Consider the following 8,367-nt stretch of genomic DNA (forward strand, 5'->3'; position numbering starts at 1 on the left):
GAAAGAGAAGAAAATAAAGAAAGAAGAGAGAGAGAAAAAAACTAGTTTTGAATGAAGAAAAGAGAGGAAAATGAATAAATTATTCAAGAATCAAATGAGAAAGAAAAAACAAATCAATAAAATTTCTATGAAAACTTTTTCAATAAACTTTTGAGAAAGAAAATAACAAAATAATTAAATCTCTAATACTATATTAAGATTTTGTATTTAAATCACTGATAAGAGAATTAATTATATCAAATGTTACAAATATTTATATAATCAATTAGATAAATAACTAAGTAGTGTAAAATAACTGCCAATTAGATAAACAACTAAATAATGTTTCTTAAAAAAAATATAAATTAAACTAAAAATTGGTAATAAGTGAAATGATTGAGTTTGTAGTTTTTCTCGAACTACGTTGACAATTCATGTCAATGTGTTTTTTTGTTGCAAGTTGTGACGGATATTTTAATATCTATAGTTAAATATTTTATGAGACCCAATTTTATTACGAATTTTAATGGGTCACTAAAACTATCGCAAATGCATTTTGCAACGGAAATTTGTGACTTTAACCTTATAGATTTGTATAAAGCAACACATTTGAGGGATAATAAGCTCCTTAGACTAAACCACCTTCAATATTTTGGCTAATATTTATGTTGCAAGAAATGAATTTAGCAACGGTTCCTATGTCAAGGAATGAAGTGTGGCAAGAGCAAGAAAGGGCTTCCTCAAAGTGAAAGAAAAGACAAAAAAGTACTTATTTGGCGACAAGTGCCTGCAATATGTGATGAGTAACATATGACACTTTTTAGAAGCAATTCATTGTTCTGAACAATCTGAAAGTCAAGGCTTTGTGTTGTTTCCATTGTGATCATGTAGTCAAGGAAGGACAAAATGTTGGGCCAAGTGGCATATATATGAATCAAAATACAAGATGTATTAATGGATCAAGCCATTTCACAACTTTTTTTTTTTTTTTGACAAATTATGTTGGTCTTTATACTTTTATTATTCTTAATTTTTTTAACAAGATGGAGTTGATTATCTAAGTCTATAAACAACTTTCCATGATTTGTGGTCAATGTTTTTTGAAGTCCATCTCATGAGTGAGGTCAGTTATGTAAATTAGGCAGTCAAAGAAACAGCTACAGCCTACAAGTGAGGCCATTTAAGTGACATTTGCTTTGCAGTATTTATTACTTAATGTAGACCTTGGCCCTATATAGCCTGACTTAGCTAATGATGCATAACAGAAACTATTGAACATTGATGATCGTGCTGTAGTATATAGACATGCTATTTTAGGTTCACATATAGAAATATTCTTAGCCCAAAATATGGACTTGGATTAAGGATGATGTGATTAAGATGAAACAAATACAATTTTGAAAATATATTTTAATTATTAAGATATTAAAATTAAATTTAGACTGTTTTATCTTTGATTGAATGATTAAATTTGTGTGATTGTATGCGGTCACAAATTATAAGGTTGTGACTACACACAACCTAGTTCAAATTTTAAAAGTATCATAGAACTCTAATAATTAAAATTTGGGTGAAGTGATATTGTGATAGTAAAATTTAACAATTAACATATGTACAAACAATGTGCGACATAAATGAGAGATGTTTATGTCACACTATTAGGTCTTGGATTCGATGTCAGATTAATTATTCTCTGTGGCTGCATGTGATTCATATTGAATTAATAAAAACATATGTAAGATAACATTTTCATAAAAATTTAATCTACGATGAAATGTATAGATATTTAATTTAAATTAAATATTTAAATTTGAAGGAATAACAATTGAGAAAAGATTATAGAGTAAATATCTATTTCAGACCTTGAATGTATCATTTACGTTCAACTTAATCTATGGATTAATTAATATTGTTAAAAACCATCCAAATGTAACTTTCATTAATCATTTTTGTCTCACACGTTAATTTAGTGTTAAACTTATGCCATATATATTATATGTCCTCCATTTTATCGCGTAAGGGGCAAATGATCCTCTAGACATACATAATTTTTCGTCGTATGCATGTTTTACATTGTTTTAAGTCTTATTTATCTTTAATAGTTAATTTAAGGTGTTATTTGATAAAATTTATCAATTTTAGTCCTTGAATTTAATGATATGTTTAAATTCTTATTTCGTTGTTTTAGCACAATGCTAAATTTTGGTGAGAAATCAATCACTCATGTGGAGTACTTCAACCATATATGCAATAGTAGATGTCCAAATGGAGTTAAACCATTGCAAATGAAAGCTAAGATTCATAGTTAAAACTTTCATGAAGACACTAAAACAAAACTCGGAATCAAAAGAAGTGAAAAATGTAGTAAATTAAGTTTGATAACAAATGTTGTTCGTGGGAGCGCAGGTTCATGTACTTGAGGCACATTTCTGCGGTATTTTGACAATTTATTTATGTCCACGAGCACCCTTGGCTTGCATTAGAGTGCATGACACACTATATAATGCATAAAAGTGTGTTGTCTCACTTTTTTGATATCTTTTTTGCTATTTTGAAGTGTACAGACTTGTAACTTTGGCACAATTGAAGGAGTTTTACCAAGGATCATTTATGAATAATTCTTGTAATTCTTCTTTAATCTCTATTTTTGATCATTTGTTATGAATAATTAAACCCTTTTTGTTAGGGATTAGTAGAATTTAATGAAACCCTTGAATATGTGATTTGATTTCTGATTATTTGAATGAATTTATTGAATTATTTTTCTTGTCTCTACGCTTAATATTTTTTATTGCTTGATCACATTTAAATTGTTTTACTATTCATATTTTTAAACGGAAAATGAATTTTACGAATGTTTCAGATGAGAAATTCATGACTTCGTAATCTAGGAATAAATACATACACGTGAAATCAATTGAGATATTTGCAAAGACAATATATCAATACGGGAATTCTTGAACATTTAAGCTTAATTATAATCTTAAATCCAGTAAGAAATTATGGACTACTTTGGAATTAAAGGTTCTCACTAAGGATTTAGGGCAAAAATAGTAAAAAGAATTCGGTAATAATTCAATAAATGAATTTGGTAATCAAGATCAAATTAAAAACCAAAGTTGGATTCAAAGTGAAAGTCACCCTTAATATTTTTCTCATATAAAAGTTTAATATGTTTACTACTCTTGTTAATTTGACGGTTATTCAATCAATTGAGAAATTTTTTATTCAATTTTAATAATTAAATATAAGCCAATAATATAACCCAATATTTGAGTTCGACATTTTATTATTAATTCAATACATTTGATAAATTGCCCTTAACACACAACTTATCAAGCTCCATTTCATAGTACAAGTGAACTTCATTGTTGCAAATTGACCAATTAATTATAGTATGTGAGTGTCAATTAAGACTTCAAATAAACCAACTTTGAACCCTCAGAGAGATCAAATATCAAATGTGTGCAATCTTGAAATAAGGTTTGCAATGCCCTCCTACACACATTTCAACCTTAACATGTTTCTCGTTCATTATCTGCTACTAATTCCTTCCCTCTTGAACCCTAAGGCATTAATTTTTCAGACTATATATATAGCAAAGATTTGAAGAACGAAATTGGATCAATAGTTAACGAATTAGAGACATAAGTGAAATCACTCAATTATAAAGTGTTTGGTATTCTTAGAAAATAGCTACCACTTTCTAATTTTCCTATATCTCACTTGGTATTTTTAAAAAAAGGTAGGGAATTTAGTTACTATCGGGTCAAATGATTATTTCAAACTAATTTTGAACTACATTTGATTTAAAGAAATCAAATAACATTTGGACTATGTTTGGTAAGGCCAAGAAACAAACTTATAAGATAAGCTATAAGCTATATTTAGTAACAATTGTTTATGAGCTTATAACTTATAGTTTATACCTTATACGGTTATATTATAACTTAATTCAAGTAGTTTATCATTTTTTATTCCAGCTTTGCCTTTATTATTGTAGTTGAAATCTTTTTTCACCCTTTATATTTAATTTAAAATAATTTATATAATTTAAAATAATTTTAATAAATAATCATTTAAATTAAATAATTTAAAATAATTTTAATAAATAATCATTTAAATTAAATAATTTATTTATTATTATCTTAATTTTTTATTAGCTAGAATTAATATTTTAAAGTAAATAATTTATTTATTTCTTTTAAATAATTAAAATAAATAAACTAGATAATAAATAAATAAATTATATCAGATTAATGAAAATAGATAAATAAATAAAATATATGAGAATGATAAAATTTAAATTATTAAAAAATAATTTTTAAATTGATATTTTTAAAATATTCTAAAGATTAATTGATAAAACTAATTAAATAATTAAAATAAATTTTTATATCATTTTATGTTAAATAATTAAATCGTTAATTTTATCAAACACTTCAATTAATTTAACAGAGCTATCAGCCAACAACTATCAAATATAAACTATACATGATATAATCTAATTTACCAAATAGAGTCTTGATGTGCCTGAGCAAGATCCAATTGCTACCGTTGGTCTAATATGTGGTTGATTTTTTTGTAATGGAAGAAATTGATAGTCTGTTTTATGAAATTCAACAACGAACAAGAAACTTTGGCTTGATGATAACTACCACAAATAATCCTCGCAATGACTATTAACTACGGACATTGTTCTCAATTTTGTGTCTGATTTTGTGGTTGAAAAATCTAAATCCTTCCATGTTTGTTGTTTTCTTGCAAAAAAAATAATACACACCTTTTCTTTTTTGGTTTGGCTGCAATAAATAGGGTAGATGAGAGTCCTTCAGAGCACATGAATCAATTAATTCTCAATAATATGCTTGTCCTCTAGCCATAATAATTTATGATTTTCCTAAATTCTTGCATCAACTTCTTTTATGAAGATGTCAAATCGATCAACATACATGCCACTAACTTCCTTAAAAATATGCCACTAAATATTTTTTTTTTAAATAAGGAAAAAAATATAGGATCTTAATAGTAAATGCTCTTAAGTTGTGTTTGGTTTAATGAATAAAAGGGAAAGGTTTTAATGAAGGAGTGGAGAGGAAAGATTATAAGAAAAAAATAGATATATTTAATTCAAATGAGTGAATAAAATATTTTTTTATGGTTGCATTTGGTTTAAAGGGATGAGAGAAACTTTTAATAGATTTTTAATTATATTGAACACTTTCCTTCCAAATACCTTTAAAATGAAGAGAAAAAAATCAATTTAAGGAAATATTTTGATCATAAAATTTTAACCAAACACAAAAATATAACAATCTTTCCTATCCTCTCCTCCAAACAAACACACCCTTAATTAAGAAATAAAAAATGCAAGGGCAATTATTAACAAATAAAAGTTATAAGGTTTACATTGAAAATATCAAATTTCACACTTTTAAAAGTAGAAAACAGAACTTTCAATATATTTTTATTCGAATATTTCTATTTTTACGTTCTTAACATTATCTCTTACATTTGAATATTTCTATTTTTATTTGAACACTTATTAGCATTTATCAAAAATAAATTATTGAAATTTAAATATTATCACTTGAGATTAGAATATCAATTTTTTACCACTAAACTAAAATGACACTTCGAAATAAAGATAGGTGCTCTCCCAGTTGGAAATTCAGTAGTATCAAGTGTATCTATATATGCTAATATCATGTGAATGTTTGCTTTTGGGTCTGGTGAATGTTGTATGCGTAATGTGGCATGAACCAGGTAGATAGATTGGTCTAGAACTTGGAAACCCATTTTATTGTCAAGCCAACTCGAATTCATGGTTCTACCTGCTCTAAGGTTTTAAATAGGGTCCTAGTTAATCAAGTCAATTCGAAAAATAGTTTGAGTCTTGACTCAATAATTAATCCGTTCATCGTGGTTTGTGAGTTAAATTAATTAAACTTGAGGTAAAAATTAAATTTATTAATTAATTGAGTTACATATAATTTGGCTCGTTCTATTTACAAGAATTATATATATGAAATTGATTTATTGATTAATATTATATTGATTGTTATTTACTATAGTCCTAGTTTAAAACTTTAAAAGAAAAAGAAAAATCAATAAGAAGATAAATTGATTACTGCTCAGTTACTTAAATTGATTACTGCTCAGTTACTTTGATATATCAATTTCTTTAAGATACATATCTGAGACACTGCAACATTAACTATAAATCTGCCATTAATTTTAATAGCAAAGGTTGACAAACATACTGATTTAAACTCTTTCTGTAAAAATAAAATAGAAATACCCAAAGTTTAAGAATCTTCACTAGAGTAATTACTTGTATGGTAACAAAGTCTTTTATACTAGACTTGTGTTGAGTAAGCTAAGTTGTTACTAAAGCTATTATGTATGTAGTTCAAGTGCTAAACAATTTCTAAATTGTCAGGGTATAAATGTATCCATCGCATGTATTGTAAAAATAACTTAATTTATTCAGTCTTACAGCGATATCATTGTCTTGAATTCTCTAAACCTTATAGGATAACCGAACAAAAGAAGAAAAAAAAGAAATATGTGTTGCAAGAAAAATAGTAGAGACCTAACGTCATTTGTGCTTAGGCTAGACTGACTATCATTCAAATACACATCTATCATAACAATAAGTTTGAAAGTTTTCTTCTGGTTTAATTCAACACATGACCGCATCATCTCAAATATCCAAATCAAGGAGAATAACCATGCCCTAGGAATTGTGTATCTCTGCTAAACTTTATTATCCAGCATCCATTAGAGAAATAAAATTTGAGAAGTTCTCAAAAGCACATTTGGATTAAACGGATTCACAGAAGTATCGGAATTCATTTTGACTTGGGTCAAATGTGATTTTAGTAAAAATTTGTGTTTGGTTATTGTATGATAAAATTAATTTTTCTTCCAAACTTTACTTTGACCATAAGTGATAAAAAAAATTAACTTTTGCATTAGGTTATAAATTCACACTAAGTTTTACATTAAACTTGCTTTAAGACAAAAACATTTAAACATAAATCACTTCCCTTCAAATCAATCTTAATCAAATCCATAGCACAAAATCAATTTCATCAAACTACATTTATCAAATGCTCAACCAAGCACACTAAGCCAACCAACCCCCTCCTCAATATAAATTAAATCCTTCAAACTATTATTTTTTGTTAGGGAAGCAAATAATAGAGTTTCAACAAACCTTTGGATGAAAATGTCAAAACCTAAAAAATGTTGGATAGTCCTAGTTAAAAATCCTGCAAATAAAAAAATAATAAGAAGATAAATTAATTATTGATTTACCTATCAATATGCATTAGAATCAAACAACCGAGAATAATGCATAAATAATAAAAAAAAAATGATTACGAAACTATAACAAGCACATGTCTTTGGTAACTAAAAAAATACATGGAAAACCCAATATCTCAAGTTCTAAAATCAACCAACATAAACATTCTCAATGAAATCATTTTCATAATTTCTTTACCCCTTTAGTTAAGTAAGTTCAAAATGATTAGGTCACAACAAAAAACACAAAGAATGAAGCATAATCAAAATATTAGAAAATAAATTCCTTACCTTCTAGTTCACGATAACCGACAAACAATGAGGGCATCACGTCGTAGTTGCAGTTTAACGGTTTAAGAGAACCGGTTGTTTTCACGGTGGCAGAACAAATCTAAACCAGTTGGGGTTAGCAATAGAGGATGGTTTCCTGATGAAATGACGGTGAGAGGGGATTAGAAACATAGGATGGTTTTGTAATGAATGGCAGTGAGAGGATTGTTAGCAACAGATGAAATTCGAACTAGTTGGTTTCGCAATTGTGAATCGTGATGAAATGACGGTGAGAGGGGATTAGCACGAGATGACTGGTTTTAGGGTTTGTGGTGGGTTGAGAAAGAGAGAGGAACTGATTGTTTGTAGTGGTGAGAAAAATTGATCGTGTTGAGAAAGAAAGGTTGAGTTTATGGGTTGAGAAGGAAAGAGGGAGTTTATGGGTTGAAAGGTTTCTTTGAGAAAGAAAGCTTATCGTGTGTTGGTAAGAAAACTAAATTATGTAATTAAAAAATAGTTAGCAACTGAAATTTTAGTCGCTAAAATTTAGTTGATATTTCAGTCTCTAAATTTCGTTAGCGACTAATTTAGTGACAAAATAATATTTAGTTTCAAGGTTCAAAATTTCAATCTCTATTTTGGTTGCTAGTGTGAAAGGCGAATTTTCTATTAGTGATAGTTAGCGACTGAATTTTTTATCGCTAAAATTCAGTTGTTATTGCAGTCTCTAAATTTCGTTAGCGATCGATTTAGTGACGAAAAAATATTTAGTTTCTAAGTTCAAAATTATATTTTTTATTTTAACCG

Source organism: Cicer arietinum, chromosome 2, assembly GCF_000331145.2.
Source record: "Cicer arietinum cultivar CDC Frontier isolate Library 1 chromosome 2, Cicar.CDCFrontier_v2.0, whole genome shotgun sequence".
Lineage (NCBI taxonomy): Eukaryota > Viridiplantae > Streptophyta > Magnoliopsida > Fabales > Fabaceae > Cicer > Cicer arietinum.